The 16839-nt window shown below is 43.6% G+C and overlaps 1 long non-coding RNA gene across 3 annotated transcripts in view; it reads left to right on the forward strand.

Moving 5' to 3' along the window:
- The first annotated feature begins 211 nt into the window (after window positions 1–211).
- Window positions 212–16839, forward strand: part of LOC138067802 (uncharacterized) — a 47067-nt gene continuing 30439 nt past the window's right edge. The window contains exons 1-4 of one of the 3 annotated variants that reach the window (XR_011142148.1): window positions 212–321; window positions 831–869; window positions 3903–4024; window positions 4115–4287. This is a non-coding gene — a long non-coding RNA (uncharacterized lncRNA). Of the gene's footprint in view, window positions 322–517; window positions 870–3902; window positions 4025–4114; window positions 4288–16839 lie in introns of those variants that run through there. The other 2 variants (XR_011142147.1, XR_011142146.1) reach the window with 2 other exon arrangements.

The raw sequence follows: 16839 nt of genomic DNA on the forward strand, positions 1-16839 counted from the left end.
CCAACCCTGGCTGCGAAGACGCCGCGGGCCGCCTGCCGTCGCCTTCACAAGAAAATAAAACGCCTCAGAACTAGAGTGTACCTGTCACTCCCTTGGCTTTGAAGCTTAAAGTTTATATCTAGTCACCTCTGCTGGGACCCAGACTATCCGCAAGAGGCCGAAAACGGTCGCTGCGCCGGCGGGCCAGCAGGGGGGGCCGGGCCGGGCCGGCAGGTCGGGCTCAGCCCGCCGATCCTTCCAGAAGGCGGCGGGGGTCCCCGCCGCCCCGGTAATCCTGCCTTTCCCCCTCGGCAGCCGGCGAAGGAAAAGCGTTTCTTACAGGCACGGCGGGCTCCCCCCGGAGGGAGCGTGCCGGCCCCGCCGGCTCCCTGTGAGGGGCCAACGGCCGGCCGGTTGCGCGGCGGCGGCTTCGGGGGGGGGGGCCGCCGCGGTGCCCCGAGAGGCCGCCGAGCGCCCGTGGCAGCGCGGGTGGGTGGCACTGCTCCCCCGGCTGCGGCGGTGCTGCCGGGGTGCTTCTGGGGAGCCCCGGGGCCGGCACGCAGCGGGGTAAGATGGCGCTGCCGCGGCGTGAGCTAGCCGCCCGCGCCGCCCTTGAGGGCGCCGCGGTGCCCGCCGCCTCGGCAGCGAGTCGCCTCGGGGAAGGTGCTGGTTTGGCCGGTGCCCCGAGGGTGTCTTGTGCCTGGCAGCCCTGCTGGTGGCGGGTGCGGCCCTGTGGCAAGCAGCCCGCGATGGTGCTGGGCCCGGCGAGGCCGTTGGGGCGCTGCTGAAGCGCCTGTAGAGCAGCGGGCTTATTTTAACGTACGCCTTGTGGATGCTTATACCCTCAACAGTGAGGATCAGCCTGGATTTGAGGCCGAGTGGCGTGCCTTGTAAGTAGTATTTGCATATGTTTATCTATTGGAGGCGCATACCAAGCTTCAGAGTCTCTAGAGGCCGAGAGACTTCCTCTAGATTTCATTAGTCTGCGATTGGTACGTCATACAGCAAGACCTGCATCCATGGCGGAGATGTATTCAAGGCACTAAATGGCTTTTGCAATTATCGGATGCCTTGATCAGCTTTGCCTTGGCATTTAATCAGCTGCAAAAGCTATTTATTGTCTCAGAAACTGCGGCAAACGTTATCCTTTAATTAATCCCTGAAAATTATTAGGGATGATGGTGTAACCTGTTTTTAGCTCCGTGCAGTTAAGCTTAGGAGAGTTTGTTGCTGCTTTCCTGTTCATTTTGTTTTTAGACAGTTGCCATCCAGCCTAGTCAAAAGGCTTATTAGGACAGGCAGCACCAGGAGAATCAGTGAGCTCTGAGGATCATTCACAGCTGGGAAACTTAGGACATGAGAAAAAGTTGAGCCCTAGTTTAGCTCACATTAAAACGGGAAGGGTTATCTAAACCGCAAATGGCTTCAGAATGATGCCACAGACCCATTAAAAGACTGGAGACTGCTGCTAATTAGTATTTGAAGCTGAGGACATAAGAACAAGAGATCTGTGCTCCCATACTGAAAGGGTGCAGGTGCATGCTTGCTCTGTGTGTCACAACTTTGTATATACATCAGAACTTAAGTTCAAAGCACCTGAGAAACATCAAGATCTCTGTTTATAACTACAAGATGCTTAACATATTCACTAGAACAGTTTTTAATAGCGTGGATACAATTTTTGTTTTGTTGTTCCCAAATATCCCAACTTCCCCCCCCCCCCGAACCAGAAGCAGAAGTCAGTTTTACAACAGCACAGTTCGCAAAATAACAGATGTTGTAGGCGTCATGTTTTCAAACTTTTCTTTGGCAACATGAGAACTAGAAACGTAGCTGGAAATTCATGGATCTTGTGCAAACTCTATAAATTCTAGCAGAGAGCTTTGCTGTGGGGAAAAAAAAGCAGAAGCAACTTCCTAAACATGTGAAAGTCAGCAATGCTGGATTCTACCTCGTTGCTTCCCGTGGGTGCCTGGTTGAGATTCTTGTGGAAACTGCCGCCATTGCCTGCTTGGAAATGTGATATCTAGAAATAAGGTATTTTCATATATTTAGCCAGTTAATTAGTGAGCAGCAGAAAGCTATTGGGCTCATGTAATCAGCCAGCTCTCTGCAGAGCTTCAGCAAACATTTCATCAATTATGAATCATATTTTAGGAAGTACTTACTGATGCAGAGGTTGTAGTTAAGGTAGTATTAAGTGTGAGAGAGCACATGAAGTGCAGGAGCAAAGATTACTTTAAAATTGTTGCAACAAATTTCCCCCTCAGCAATTAAAGCTTCAAAAGCAAATTCTGAAAGAAAAAAATCTCTCTTGTGTTTGGGAAATGGAAAAAGAAGAGAAAAGTCAAAAGAGATGTTGCCTCCCATGTCTTTTACTGCTTCTTATTTTAGGTATCGCTGGGAAAAAGAAAAATCGACCTTGCTCTAATGACACAGCTGCTAGGGAATTTACATCTCCTGTGGCAGGTGTTAATCATGGTGAGACTAAAGAGCAGTTCCACTTCAGTGACTCTTTCTATGTGTTAGTAGGTGGCGGCGCAGTCAGGACCAAAATTATAAGGGATTATATTTTCAGAGATGTATTGAAAGCTCCAACCCAGTAATTAAGTTTTCTGTAGTAGTCCGTATATGCTGTGTTACTGCTGGAGGTATTCTGCATTGCCTAAACAATGTGGTCTTGCAGTCTGAGTTTCTGAAACATAACTAGGAGAGAAAAATGAAGTAGGGGGATTCTGTTAAAAGAAAACTTTGGAAGCTAGAAAGTTTAAGACTTGGTGTCCCAGGAGGAAGTGTAGTGAGGTGTTGTAGTTTTATGCAGGCACAGGTGGTACAGTTGTCAGTTTTCTGCATTAAGAGGGAATGGAGGGTACGCTAACCGGTCCACGGTTCAGAAAAAGCAGGTCTCTACATGGTAAGTATAGCAGCAGTCCAGTTAGCTTGTTTGGTCCCAGGAACAAATACACAGGCAGTTTTACACATCCCACAATACAGTAGCGCCTGGGTGTATGCGATCCAAAACTCATTAAAATTAAAATTAAAAAAAAGTGTGATGGTGGGAACATGCAGTCAAGAACAGCCACGTTTCCCACTGACAAACCTGTGTCTTGCTCTTTGGTTAAAGAAGGACAGCGATCCAAAACCTGTGAGCTAACCCTAGTTAGGAAATGCTAGCAGAGGTCCCCCATCAAGCACCGCTCTGACTTTGATATTTTCTAGCTGCCTAATTTCTGCTTTCCCATATGCCTGTAACTCTTTCTTTCTGAACAGTTCAGTATCTTTGTCTCACCTAAACCAAAGCTGGATTCAGAAATCAGTTGCTTCTCTTCCTAGGTGCACGACAGGACGAGACTATCTGATAAACAGTGGCTGTCCTTATTAGAGTGCAGCTGGAGACCTAGGGGGAAATGGCAGTGCTGGTCCTTCTGTTTTTCTTTTTGCTGACAAGGCTGCTCGCTCAGCAACTGTAGTGTCAAGGCATGCAAGTGTCATTTCTCTCTACCCGGCCAGGTTATGCTCGGTTCTGTGTGGAACTGCTCTCTATCCTGAAACTGCCGCAGTACAAAACAATCTGAAGTTCCTGAGGGTGTGAGAGAGGGAGTGTGTGAGGGTATCGGGTAACTGCTCTGACTCTAGTCAAGCATTTAATGTGCTCCTCTATGGGTGAGACTATGATTTTGTCTCCTCATCAAGGACTGTTCGTGCACTTTTAAGCAAAACCTTCATCGGCTAAAATGCATAAAAGAAGTCCTGGTAGTGCAACTGACCAGCTACTTACCTACCGCTCTTCAAACATCTCTTGACTGTCCAATGCATACAGAAACAAGACAAACAGAGGGGAGTTTGTTTTCCCCAAATTACATCATTTGAGTTTCTACTTAGCTTCTTTTCAGTATAAATTAAAAATATCCCTATTGTTTCAGAAGGATGACAGCATCCTGCCCAGTGACTGAATAAATGATAATGCACTCTTACAGCCGTTTGGCCTGCAGTGAGGAAGCCAGCCTTGTTAAATCTTCTTGCTAGAATAAAGCAAAATAAAAAGGTCAGTACAGGGGTCAGAGTCGCATTGTTTAGAATGTAATGCATCAAATGCACTAATAAGAAGAACTCTTTGTTATCATTTCTTAAATAGAGTGGTTGGATCAGAGCAATTTGAAGAATAGGAACAGTCCAGCTATGACCTCGCCATATTGAGCCTAGAACTTGGCAAGATAAAGAGAAGCTGAGAGCTACCTGAACAGTCTTCGGCATCGCTGGATCCAGGCTTGCTCCACCACAAAATGTGTTACGAACAGGAAACTGAAGGTAAAGTCTGTTTGTGGGTGTGACCAGTAGGGGGGATTGTCTCCTACAGCTCTAGCAGCAGTGCAGTGCAAGAGTCAGACAAAGGCCATACTATTGTTCATGCTTTATTTGGTACAAACAATGCATTTTAATCTGTCTACCAGAAATCAAGCCAGACTGAGTCATAACTGTTGTGAGCTTGGATGCCTGAATTCAGGCTTTGGATGCTGAATTGTTCCTAGTGTCTGAGCTAGCCTTTTGCTATTTCTGCCAATCTGATTTGCAATCTAAAGGGGTTTGTAGTGTTAACATAAGCACATTGAATAGGTTTTGACTAATTCAGTCTCAGCTGAAAACGAGTGTGTATATAATGGGATATTTCTGAGACGAAGCCTCTAGTGTTGTACAAAGTCGAAGGTTTGTGTGAGTGTTGCCGTAGTCTTTGTTGAAAATCGTAGCTGCGCCTCCGAAGCGCGGACCCAGTAAAATCTAGCGCAGGGAATAGGGAGTCGGTTAAAAGAAGAAACAAGCATAACAGAGAGAAACCCAATCCAGTCCTTCCAAACTGAGGTCAGACTTTCAAACTCAGATCTTCACACAGTGGGAACGAACCAGCAATTAAAGCTTCTGAAGTCCTTGTAGTTGCCAAGTGTCAAAATTAATAGGCACAAATAAATGTTTTCTACTGTGGAGAAAAGGCAGGGACAGATTTATTTTCTTCTTTCGAAAAAGAGGCTGAGTTTATGGATAACAGATACACAAATGAGAGCCAGGGAATTCCAGACTTGCTTTACGATCGTAGGCAAGTCACTTTTATTTTTGGTCCTTGTGTTCCTCTTACATGCTCTGTTTCTTTTGCTTGCTTAGACTGAAAGCACTTCAGCGCAGAGTCTCTTTCTGTGTTTTGTGTAACTCCGGGCGCAGAGAGATGCCAGCCAGTAGAGCTCTGCTTCAAGTTGAGGCCTGTAGACACTGAAGAAGCAAACGTAAATAATTTCAAAGACAATTAGCAACGCAGGCTTTGAATGGGAAGACATAGTCTGGCCTGAGAAGGAGGAATTTTTACTGATCTTTCCGACAGGTGATTAATATTATCTTAGAAAGGAGAGTGGAAATTTTTACAAATATTATAAACATTCAAAATACTTGCATAGTTGTGGCAGACCTTGAGGTGGCTAGATTGTGAGCAGTTAGATTGCATTTCAAAAAAACTTTGTTGATACCTACGTGCTTCAGCGCCCAAAGCAGAAGAGGTGTTCAGTAAAGAAACCGCCCCCCCCAAGGATGTTGACTGATGATTACTTACAGCATTTAACTGTCGAGTGTCTTGAGGGAGAGGAGGTGACAAAGTGATAATACACGGGCTGTAAAAAAACAAATCAAAGTAGGCTGTACTTTGAAGAACTGTATAAATCTTCCTTTCCCTCCCTTATTTTAGTTTTTATTATTTTTATCACAATAGCACTTGAAAGCCCCAGTCAGCATACAGAAGAGCAAGGCATAAAAAGACTGTTCTTTCCCCAAAGAGCCGTCGGTTTCAGGGCACAGGGAGAAGGACTATTGAAGTCAGTTAAGAGGTGCCTGGTCTAACTACCTTTTATAACCACCTTCTCTCTGTGAGTTCCTGTCACCTCAGTTCTACCAGTTGATCTACTCTTTTTAATCTATTTTTTTTTTAAACAGACTTTTTTTTAAGAGTCGGACTGCATTCTGTAGTGATTAGATGAAGAGCTGAGCTGACAGGCCTGAGATGGGTGGAACTCTGACAGAAGGGCAGGAATAAATATCAAGGGAGCAGAAACCTCTTAGCCAGGACCAGCAACACCCAGAGCCACAAGGCAGAAGATAAAGTAACTGAGCATGCCCTGATCTCGTGGGCCTGGAGGAGGGAAGCTAAGTGCACTCACAGATTCTTTCTCACTGATGTAAGCGCCAAGCTGTGATGCAGAGCACCTGCAAAGACAGTCACCGGTGGAATTACTTTGGCCTTTAATTTCTTTGGTTTAAACACTACAGAAAACCCCACAAAATTTAAATTGAATTTAATTGACAGAGTGACTGATGTAATGATAGAAAGGCTCATTTAAATAGAGCACATATAGCTTGTTTCACTCCACTTCTGGGTACAAAGAGCTTTTAACGTGTGCAGTGTCACTAGTACATCTATAGATGGAACACTGAAGTTGTAGTGGTATGTGTTCTCACTCAGAAGATTTGTGGCTGCCAAAATATCCTCTGTAATCGCTATAGTAAATATTTATATCATGGGAGTGGCCCAGATTTAGGTAGTCTATTGGTACTGTCAGAGTAGATGGTTGTAATTACCCTTCTCGTTCACTAACGTGCCTTCCTAGTAATTGAAATTATTTGCGAAATAAAGGTTTTTACCAGGTCGTTAGAGCTCCTCATCCTCAAAGATTGTTCATTATTCACTTTCCTACAGTGTATATAGATAGAGATAAGATCTAATAAATCCATTAAGCGAGGTGCATCTGTATTAAGCTGTTAGGTATGTGGTGCCGGCTGGAGAGCTCAGAACCTGCACAGTGTCAAGGACAGTTCATACTTGGCAATGTAGCTTCACTAGAGCTAGCCAACAGGAAGTGCTGTAAACAGCAGTACATCTGAGATTTTGCCCATCTTATAGCATGTGGGAATGCCACTTGGAATTCGCACTTCTGGGTCCTTGTAGTCACCTACTATTTTTTTTCTTTCTTTCTTTCTTCCTAAACAAGTCAATGCAGCTCAAACTCTTTTTAATGTATTATGAGGTGGAGGGTGAAGCTTCTGGCTTGGTGATACAAAAGTGGAAGTGTGAAATGGAACCCTGCAAGAGCGCTTACTGTCTGGCTTTTGTGCTGTATCCTGACCTGCTCAGCTTTGCCAAGACGGTGGCCGTTCTGGGTCTGTGCAGAGGTAGCGTTCGGCAACTTAGCTGCAGAGTTCAAACAGCTTCAAGGTTATGCGGCAGCTGAGTAGGAGTTTTCAGGAATGGTTTTGGACTTCAATTTTTAATTCTATCCTTTTTTATTTTTTTAATCTGGCTCTACACTGAAATATAATTGACATAGTACTGAAGGTTTTCCACACCGATAGTTTTGCCTTCAAAGGAGTTTGCAGCTGTGACCTGAGAAACTGTCTCTGTTTCTCTTATTTCTCTCGTATTGAGAGAAGGAGGATTTCACATTCACTGTTCGTAAATAGGAACATGTCAGAGAAACTCCTGAGTCTGTTTGCAGACACTCTGCCTAATCCACTAACTCTGAATTTTTACCTACCCACTTGATTTGAAAAAGGGCAAATACTGGATTTGGCACTGCAACGAACTGCTAAAGTAATGACTTCTAAGGGCCCCATTTGGAAATGAAGGGCTAATTCCCTGCGCCTTGCTGCACAGCCCTGAATTATGTGGCAGGCACTCTAAATGATTCATAAGGTATTCTTAGAAACCGTTTGAATGGGGTGTCACTACATCAGCCAGGAGCAAATGCAGATGAAAGGATTTAGCTGCCTGAACAGATAATGAGCCAGAGGAAATCTCGTCTGTCTGAGGTTCATGTCCTCATTCCAGAGTTAGGTTTGGAATCTAGTTGTCCCAGGTCTCAGGAGAGTGTGTTTTGGAAGCATGGACACAGTAATCTGAAAGTAATAGTGGCCAGATCCTTTTTCTGCAAGATACATTTGGCTCTGATAATAATGCAAAGACAGGATATGTGCAGGATCTGTGCCCGCTGCCAAGACAGGTAGACGATTATCTAGTTTGATGGTTACCGCTAGCTCCTTCATAGACTTTTGGTGAAGGGCTCCTGTTACTCATTAATGGTGCAGATCTCTGTTCAGATTCAACAGCAGAAACACTGGTACATACTGGGTTAGGGAATATCTGAGCTCAGCTATGTCAGATCTAGCTCTTGGCCCAAATTTGGCAGTTACTTCAGTGTATATATAATTTTAAGCACGTAAGTAGTTCCAGTCAGTCAGGCTTATGTTTAAATGCATTGCTGACTGGGGGATTTCTAGCTCCTATAACTGTTCAGGGTTTGGCTCCCAGGGGTCTTCCTCCAGATTTAACAGCATTTTCTGCTTTATTTTCTTGTGGTAGAAAGGTAGTAGCCTGTTTTGTTCTGTCAGCACAAGCAACAAATCTACTTTAGCTAGCATCCTGTGAGGATCTGTCACTTATGCATTGGACAGATAACTTGATGGGAATAAGTTTCCTATGAGTAACTTAGGCTAAGCAATATATATTGTTAAAACTAATATTGCAGTGTGTGCATAAAATAGACCATTATGGAAACAGCAGGCCCTCAAAACAGTGCCTGCTAATGAGAGACAGTGCAACCTGGTTAATTGGCAGAATTTTTAAAAAGGCTTTTATGAAATTGGATACCTGTTCCACAAAGTTCAGAAGTTTATAAAGCCTAAATGGGGGCAGTACAGAATAAGAACTGAATAGGGTGCTCCTATCATTAACATGACCGCGTACAAAGTTGCAGACATGTTAAAGATGAAATTGCTTTTGCATGTGGATTAAGAAAGAGATGCGTAAGCTCCTGTAAACTGGTAAAATACACGAAGCTACATCAGCTCCGTAATGCACGTGAGATGAATAGAGTTCAGGCCTGTAATGGAAAAGGTGTAGCAGCTCAACTCTTCAGGGAGAGGAAAGACTGTTTGGGACATTTGTATATAGGGAATTTATCTAAATCTAACCATCAGCGTGTCCTGATTTTTATAAAAATGGGTCGTCCATTTTACTACACGCTAACTTAGAAGAGCGAAGGAGTTTCTTCCTCTGAGCAGTGATGCATCAAATCACTTTTTCCAGTCACTTGGACAGGGGAATGTTTCTGTGCTGTCTCTCACCTCTTCCCTGGATGTGGAAGAATCAACCTATAATAGGGAGAGAGCAGTGCGTTCCAGTGCAGGCCTTTCCCTTCCGTCTTAACCACATCCTTCCTTTGAAGAACAGACTGTCCAGGCTGGCCCAGGCAAAAATGGCAAAAGCAAAAACGCACTTGATGTTTCTGGGAGGTTGTGCTTTCACTGTTTACCAGCCGAGTGCATCACATAAAACTTACCTGTTATTTCTTTAAATTTATATTTAATTCTCTCCTGTTTCCAAAACTGGCTTTGATTGTATCATTGAAGTTTTGGAACACGAGCCTGCTCTTCACAAGAGTCTTGTCCAGTGCTAGGTGTTCCAAAACATGGACCATATATGCCCCTGCTGTAGAGCTATCTGGAAAGAACTAAGTTACATTGAGGCCTTGGTATCTCTTTTCTTCTTGGATTTCTGATATATTCCAGAAAAATTCTCTTACTCAAGTTCACAGGGACAAGTCCACAGAATTCTGGAATAGTTGGGGTTGGAAGAAAGTTCTGGAAATCATCTGATCCAACCTCTCCCTGCTCAGCAGGGTCAGCTAGAGAAGGTTGCCCAGGACTGTGTCCGGTTGGATTTGGAGTATCTCCAGGGATGGAGACTCCACAAGCTCTGTGGGCAACCTGCTGCAGTGTTCTACCACCCTCACAGTAAAGAAGTGTTTTCTTGTGTTCACGTGGAATTTCCTTTGTTTTAATATGTGCCTGTTGCCTCTCGTCCTGTCGGTGTTGTTCCATAATTGCCAAAAATGAGATTTTTTTTCTGTGTCCTGCTTAGACGTTTGGCAGTGACAGCTCTCTGCGATGGGATGTGGAGTTACATGGGTCACTGACTGGTCAGTATAGGCAGCTCCTAAGCTCCTGGCAGGACTGCCTGGGCCTTTCAGTCATCTCTAACTACAGAAGGCAGTTTCAGATCAAAGGCTGGACTAGCTAGATGAGTACCTCACAACCTAGAGCACCACCCTCCCCGCTATGCCTTGGCCAGCTTTATCCTTTCTTGCTGGCTCTAGGCCACAACTTCAGCTCTTCCTCCAGGAAATGGGAGAAGCCGTAGGTAGCTGGGGAGTGCTGTCAGCTGCAGCTAGTATCATCTCAGAAAAATCCACTGCTGTTCCCAGATGCAGCCCAGATCTCTCTAAGCAAACAGCAGGAATTGGGGGACAGTTTTGGATAGGTTTTCATGGCTTCTACAGAACAAATGGTAGCGTTTAGCTCTGTGGGCTGGGCCATACAGCACAGCCTGCTATTGCCTTCTCCTTTCTGCAGCTGTGCAGTCCTGCAGTTAAGGTTCGCCCTTAGCAGTCAAGTTCATCTGAAGAGAGAAATGTGTAAGGGTCTAGAGCATGGATGGGGCTGTGCTCAGTGGGAGAGGTGGAACTTGCAGATGATATCAGTCACCTTCAAATGCCTCAGAAGATGTATTCAGCCCTTCAGATCCAGAGGGAAGCAACGTCTTCACAGATTGCCTTGTCCCACTGACAGAACGAGGCTATGGTAGGTGAATGGCTTGGTACTAGGAGGAGTTGCAGAAGGGCCTCAGGAGTCCAAGCAGGTGGTACAGCTGGTGATGACAGCCTCAGACTTCAAGAACAGTATGTGTGCTGGGGATGGCCAGGGAGAACTCGTTTTAATAAGAGCTGGGCAGATTCACAGTCACATGAGCCCTGGCTCAGATATACAGCCTGAGCACCGGGAAGCTGAGAGGACAGAACTTGCAGATTGCAGCTGACTCTACAACACGCTGACTGCCTTTCCTGGGGCCAACTAGGTGTTCACACAGCCCTGTTTCTGCAAGAATCACTGAACCAGAGGACAAAGAACAAAACAATTTTTAATCTGACAGTGCGTTTGGGATTGGCTCAGGATTTGAGCAGAGATTCAGTCTGAGTATTTGATATGAAGTGCTCATTTCTAGCTAATGCTATTTCTGTTGCATCCCTCCTTCAAGCACGATTTAAGAGGACTCAGTGATAGAAAGGCACTGCCGTTTGCTGACTCTGCATTAGCTCCTGCAGCATTATGAGTGCAGCTTAATTCTCCTGACACAACCAATCCTTGTGAACTCTTTGCACTTGACAGGAACGCAAGTGGAGAGGTTGATCCATAAAGGCTAGGAAACTGGGATCAAAAGCAGGCAGGCTTAGCCCAAAATGTTTTGCTCAGAGACAGTGCCTGCAATATATAATGCACAGCTTAATTACTGGAGAACATAATTTCTGCCAGTGAAGAGTTTCCAGAGTGGAAAAGCTGCTATAAATATACTTCTAAATTCTACTTAAATTAGGTTATGAGAGCATGGGTTTGAATAGCATTTAAAAGAACAAAAGGAGACTGTAGTGTAGTGTTTTTCTATTTCTGGCATCGCTTTTATTCTCAGTGGAAAGGCTGTTGTCACCCATCTGGCCTCATGTGTCATTCAGAAACAAGAAATCAAGAACAGGACTTAATGGTCTTCCTTAAAATTCTCTTCCTAGCAGGAATTAGTGTCCTTTAGAGCAGGCAACTTCAGTTCAGGGCTGTAGTTGCTCTGTCAAAGGCACACTACTGAATTATGTTTTCTCTAAACACTCCTCCTTGATGTCTCAGGTAGTTCATGTCAACAAGAGGCTTAACTGCAGGAGAGATTCATCCTCCCCCTGACTTTGCTACTTTTCCTCTTACTCCGTTCTGTAAAGTGGAGGCCTGACTCATGGGATTGATGTGAATTTGAGGGGTTTTTTTCCCATCTCCTATCTGAATAGTCTGACAAGTGAAGAGGATTGTATTTGTTTTCCTTTTTCTTTCTTGTCTTATGTGACATTTAGCATCACTGAGGATTAGCTATCAAACAGCCATTAACACAACAATAAGTTAAACACAGTTATTGTTTATTGTTAAAAACGTGCAGACTCAGCAAGTCATATCTCCTCGCAACTTGGTGTTTTTTGGCCTTCTGACTCCGTAGTCTACATTAAACTTTTTTCAAGGTAGTGAGTGGAGTAGTATCGCCGAGGGATTTTTAGCACTGAATTCTCCTGGTGCCTTAGGGATTTTTCCAGAACAAAACATTTCCTTCTTGCTGGCTGATCGTTGACAAAGTGTGTCTTAGAATCACAATTGTGGACTTTTACTTTATTTTAATTAAAAAGAGTCTATTAAAGTTTTGTCGTCTTTATATCGCATGCGCCGTGGGACAGTGCTTTCTTTACATAGCCATAAAACAATGGAAATTTTCTGCCTTTAAACTCTCGTGACTGGCGAGTGCTAGAACATTCTAGCTCTGGATTTGCTTTTTTGGTCGTCTTGGGAGAGTTTCAAATCACTTGTTTCATGTTTTACCTCATAGTATGCAGTTTATTCAGCACTTTGAGGCCGCAGTGTCATTTTCCCCTGTGTAGTAGCTCTTTATTGAGAGCTTATTGGAGTGTATTATTTCTGGCGTGGTCAGGTATCAGTACTTAGGATCTTTGAATAAAGCAACATGAGGACCTGAATATAAAAGTTGTAGCAGATAAGCAAATCCACTCAACTGAGAAGAGGGGAAAGAAGGGTCGAGGTCATAAAGCTTAATCCACAAAGTTATGTAGGTCTTGTGAAGCTGAGCATCGGTATGTCTTGTTGTTCAGTGCATGGTGGCCAGAGCATAGTCCATGTCCCTGAGTTAGGCACCTGTACAGTAAATGTGGTGTAGAGATACCCAAGGCAACTCAAGCAGTGGAGGCAAATTAGGTGCTTTAGCAGCAAGTTCTACATTGGCTAATTCAGTTGCTTCTCATGGTGAATTACCACACACACGGTTTCATGCTCTTGACCGTGGAGTTAGCTTGCATGACGCTGCTTGAGGCTGCGGGGGGGGGGGTCTCACTGTTTCGTGTTGAAGATGTTCCATGTAACATAAAACAATTCAAGACTCGCTGGGCCAGGAGGGTGAGAGCAAGGAAGGAGAGCAAAGAAATAATTTCCTAATTGAAAGGTTTGGACACTCACTTGGGATGGAGGGGCTCTGGGTTCTGGTTTCTGCTGTAACACCGTTCCTGAGATGTACCCTATCTCTTTATGTTATAATATGTATCAAATACTCCTACTTACTCTGCCAGAGTGACTGAAATTGTTCTAGTTAAAATGCTAATTAAAATGGAGGTAAAACTCAACCTTCCCCCCCCCCCCATCGCACCTTCGTTACTGTACACTTGCAAGTCTTTAAATGCAGATGACTATCACTGACTAGAAAGTAATGGTTTAGGCAGTTCCTAAACGAGAGCATGCTTAGCTAGACTGTATCATAAGAAAGTAACCAAAGTAATGCTAACTAAAGCTAGAGCCGATGGGAATTGATGGAAGTGGAGACATTCTCTTGTGAAATGGTGCCCCACTGAAGTCTGAGACTTCCATCTTTGAATTAATGGGAACAATATTCTATTCTTTATCTTTTATGCACTATTTTGGCCTTCGATATGGCATACTGTTTCGATTAATGAGTGATTTCATATCCGTATGTTCAGTATATAAGGAGGTTGCTATAGACCAGTGACATGTTGGTTGGATGCTGTCTAAAGGAATTTGCATTTTGTAACATGCATAGCAAGTTCTTCTGGGGGGTAGATGCTTTTGCTTATGTTCATTCATGTTTGGTATTTCCTTTTTGTCATTGCAAGCAGCAAAAGAATGGGTGCAAATGTACATGTTTAGTAGTAAAAATGCCCAGTCCTGAGCTGCGGCAAGTTATACAACAGGTAGTGATCATGGAAAAAACAAAAAAAAACCCTGGAATATATACCATTGTAGGTGTATGTTTTTAAATAGAAATTGTTACCTTCAAGAGTAAGTTGCAACTACACTGAATTTTCCCCTTACAGATCTTTGCTTTAGGAAGATTCTCCCACTGTACAACATCAACTGACATTCCAGGATTACTTTAGTGGTGTATGACAGGTTAAACCTGGTGGAAATGGAGCAAAGAAATGTTACCTCTGCTTCTCATCTGTTCATAAATTTGAGACCATTTATAAAATTGGAGGAAAGCCCAAACCATAACATGCGAGCCTACTCAGGAGGAAGAAAGGTAAAGGCAGAAAGCTTAGCAGGACCTTTCTGGCACGCGTGTCTGCTGTGATTCTGTGACGCAGCCTCTGCTTGCAGCAATATGCAAGGTAGAGTTGGAGGAGTTAGTTACATTCTGAGCAAGACTTTGCCCTTCTGTTAGAATTTCCTGTGTTTTTGGTTCAACTCAAGTCATGTATATGTCACACTAGTCAGACAGGATCAGATTAAAAGCCCTTCTGTAACTTTGAAACACAAAGGTCTTGGAGGAAAGATGAGATCGTGAGTTGTGTCTTAGACATGATTGTTTGGGCAGTATTTGGCTGAATTATTTTGCATGTGAATTTATCAGGTCTGTCTCTTTTCCACATGTTTTTTTCCAATGGGACTGCAGCTGGTAGGCGGGTCAGCAAAGTAGGCTAGAGGGCGCTATCTTGTTAGACACAATTTTGTGAACAACCTTTTTGATTACTTTGTATTTACCTTAGTAATCGCGCTTCTGCCATTCCAGAGAGCATTTTTCTTCATTCAGCAGAGGCAAAATGTGTCACACAGCAGTTAGAGCAGTTGCTAAGGTTGCAAGGTTAGCAGTTGCTAAACAGCAAGGTTTGGTCTTTGCTGCTAGTGCAGGGGATTTGAAAACAACCCCCTTCCCCTGCCAAGTATCTTAACCACTCAGGCTATTGGATAGAACAGGCAAAATGCACCTCTGATCTTGTTTCTGTGACATTTGGTCCAATAGCTATGTTTGCAAGTGCTTTCTGGGTTTAGGCCTGCAGGTAAAAAAGACAGGGATTTTGGGTCACTGAGCGATTCAGAAATATTAAGACACAAGCAGTTTTACACATTCCTGTTTGCAGAAACATAGGCACAAGTGGTGCTAGGCAGTAGCTCGGGGAGATTTTAGGAAGTTGGTAGCAAAAAAGTGTCACTTGCAAGCATCTACAAGTAGCAAACGGATGCCTATTTTTACTGATTTAGCCTCCAGCTACCTACCGTGCTATTCCAGGGCTTGAGATTTGTAACTGAGGCAGCATAGGTAATGGTGTGCAGGGCCATGCTGGTCAACTGTCATGCTATGAGTCAGGCAACATGAGTTCTGCCCTTAGTATTGCCAAGGGCCTGCAGTATGACTTTATGCTCTCTGATACTATATTTCTTATTTGAAAACAGAAAAAGAAGGGGGAGGGAGATTTATAGGCTCTTCTCATATTTCCTTCTCAAATTGTTAAACATACAGTTTGTAATCCCAAAATAAACTAAATTTCATTAGCTTGAAAATACTATGGAAATAGCTGTAAACAGTTTCTTTTAATGTGACTGCCATGAAGCCACATGCTTCAGTGCTTGGAATGTCATATTCTCAGGAGCACCTTTTCTTCCACTGGAGTTTACATTTATTTTTTGATGTATGTCTTGGGAAAGTATGGCTTCACTAGACTCAGTAAAAAGTAACTACCAATTCATTAGAGGATAGTAACAGCAACAGAAAAAGGTAACTAGACAAAACAGTCTATTTTTTTGCTTTTTTTTTTTGGGGGGGGGGGGGGTTAAAGTCTAATATTTAGTCTTTACAAAACCGCACTTAGCATTGGGGAGAAAAAAAGTCTTCCTACAAGTCCAGATAATTCATTTGAACAGCCATCTGGTATATGCAACTTTGTCTTGAAGTCATAATAGAATTGTGTGGTACAAGGGTTTTACACAGAGATAATATTTGCATGAACAAGTTAAGTTATAGTTATTTACTTTAAACCACATTCTCCTGTGACCTCCAGGCACGAATGCATCGGTTCTTCCTGTGTAATCGTGCTTAGCTTTTGCATTTAAATTGTGGGGAAAGCAGATTCTGGTTTTTAGGATCTAAGCTTTGGCCTTTCCGCAGGTGTGTACGAAGGGCGACATGTTGCTTGGGCTTGCCTATGAAAACTTTTAGTGATTTAGCTTAGAAGTTTGCCTAAACAGGTTTAATACACAAGCTGCAGTAGTCATATAGGTATTTATTTTGGGTCAGTTTAAGCCTCGCAAGAATAACACAAACCAGAAGGGGTCATGCAGCCTTTTGTACTAATTTAAGTGCGTTAGTTTAAATTAAATCAGTGCCTGAGTCAACTGCTACCAGCAGCTGAGGGGCAGTTGTCAATACTGGTGGTACCTTACGGGTGGTATGGTTTACTTCATCTCCTGCAGTAATGCAGGAGTGAGTTGGGGATTAGAAGCTGCAGAAAGGCTTGCTTCCTCCCAGAATTGTCCTCTGCAATAGAGGACTGGGGTAAACCCAGGTTGTGTCCAGATGGACTCAGAATGCACGGCTTATGCAGGAATATTGTAGGGTTAGAGGGTACAGCAAGCAGGTTAACAGTCGTTAATTGGAAGACACTTAGAACTCCCTTCGCAAATTTAACGCTGTAGGACCCAGAAGCCTAAAAGTTCTCATACATTTATTTACTATTAGAATTCCTATTACAGATCACTCTGTCTCCTAAAACCACTTCTCCTGGTATTCCAGAAAGAACAGTCAGGTAGACCATTCTCCTGAGTCAGGGTTATTTACTACTTGTTTCAAACAAGGTCATGTCTGAGCATTCTGTCTATTTTCTGGCATCTAAGAGCGAGCTTTGTCCTTTCTTGTGTATGAGCTATTACATACAGCTAGGTTAGACTAAA

This window comes from Struthio camelus, chromosome 7 (genome assembly GCF_040807025.1).
Source record: "Struthio camelus isolate bStrCam1 chromosome 7, bStrCam1.hap1, whole genome shotgun sequence".
NCBI lineage: Eukaryota > Metazoa > Chordata > Aves > Struthioniformes > Struthionidae > Struthio > Struthio camelus.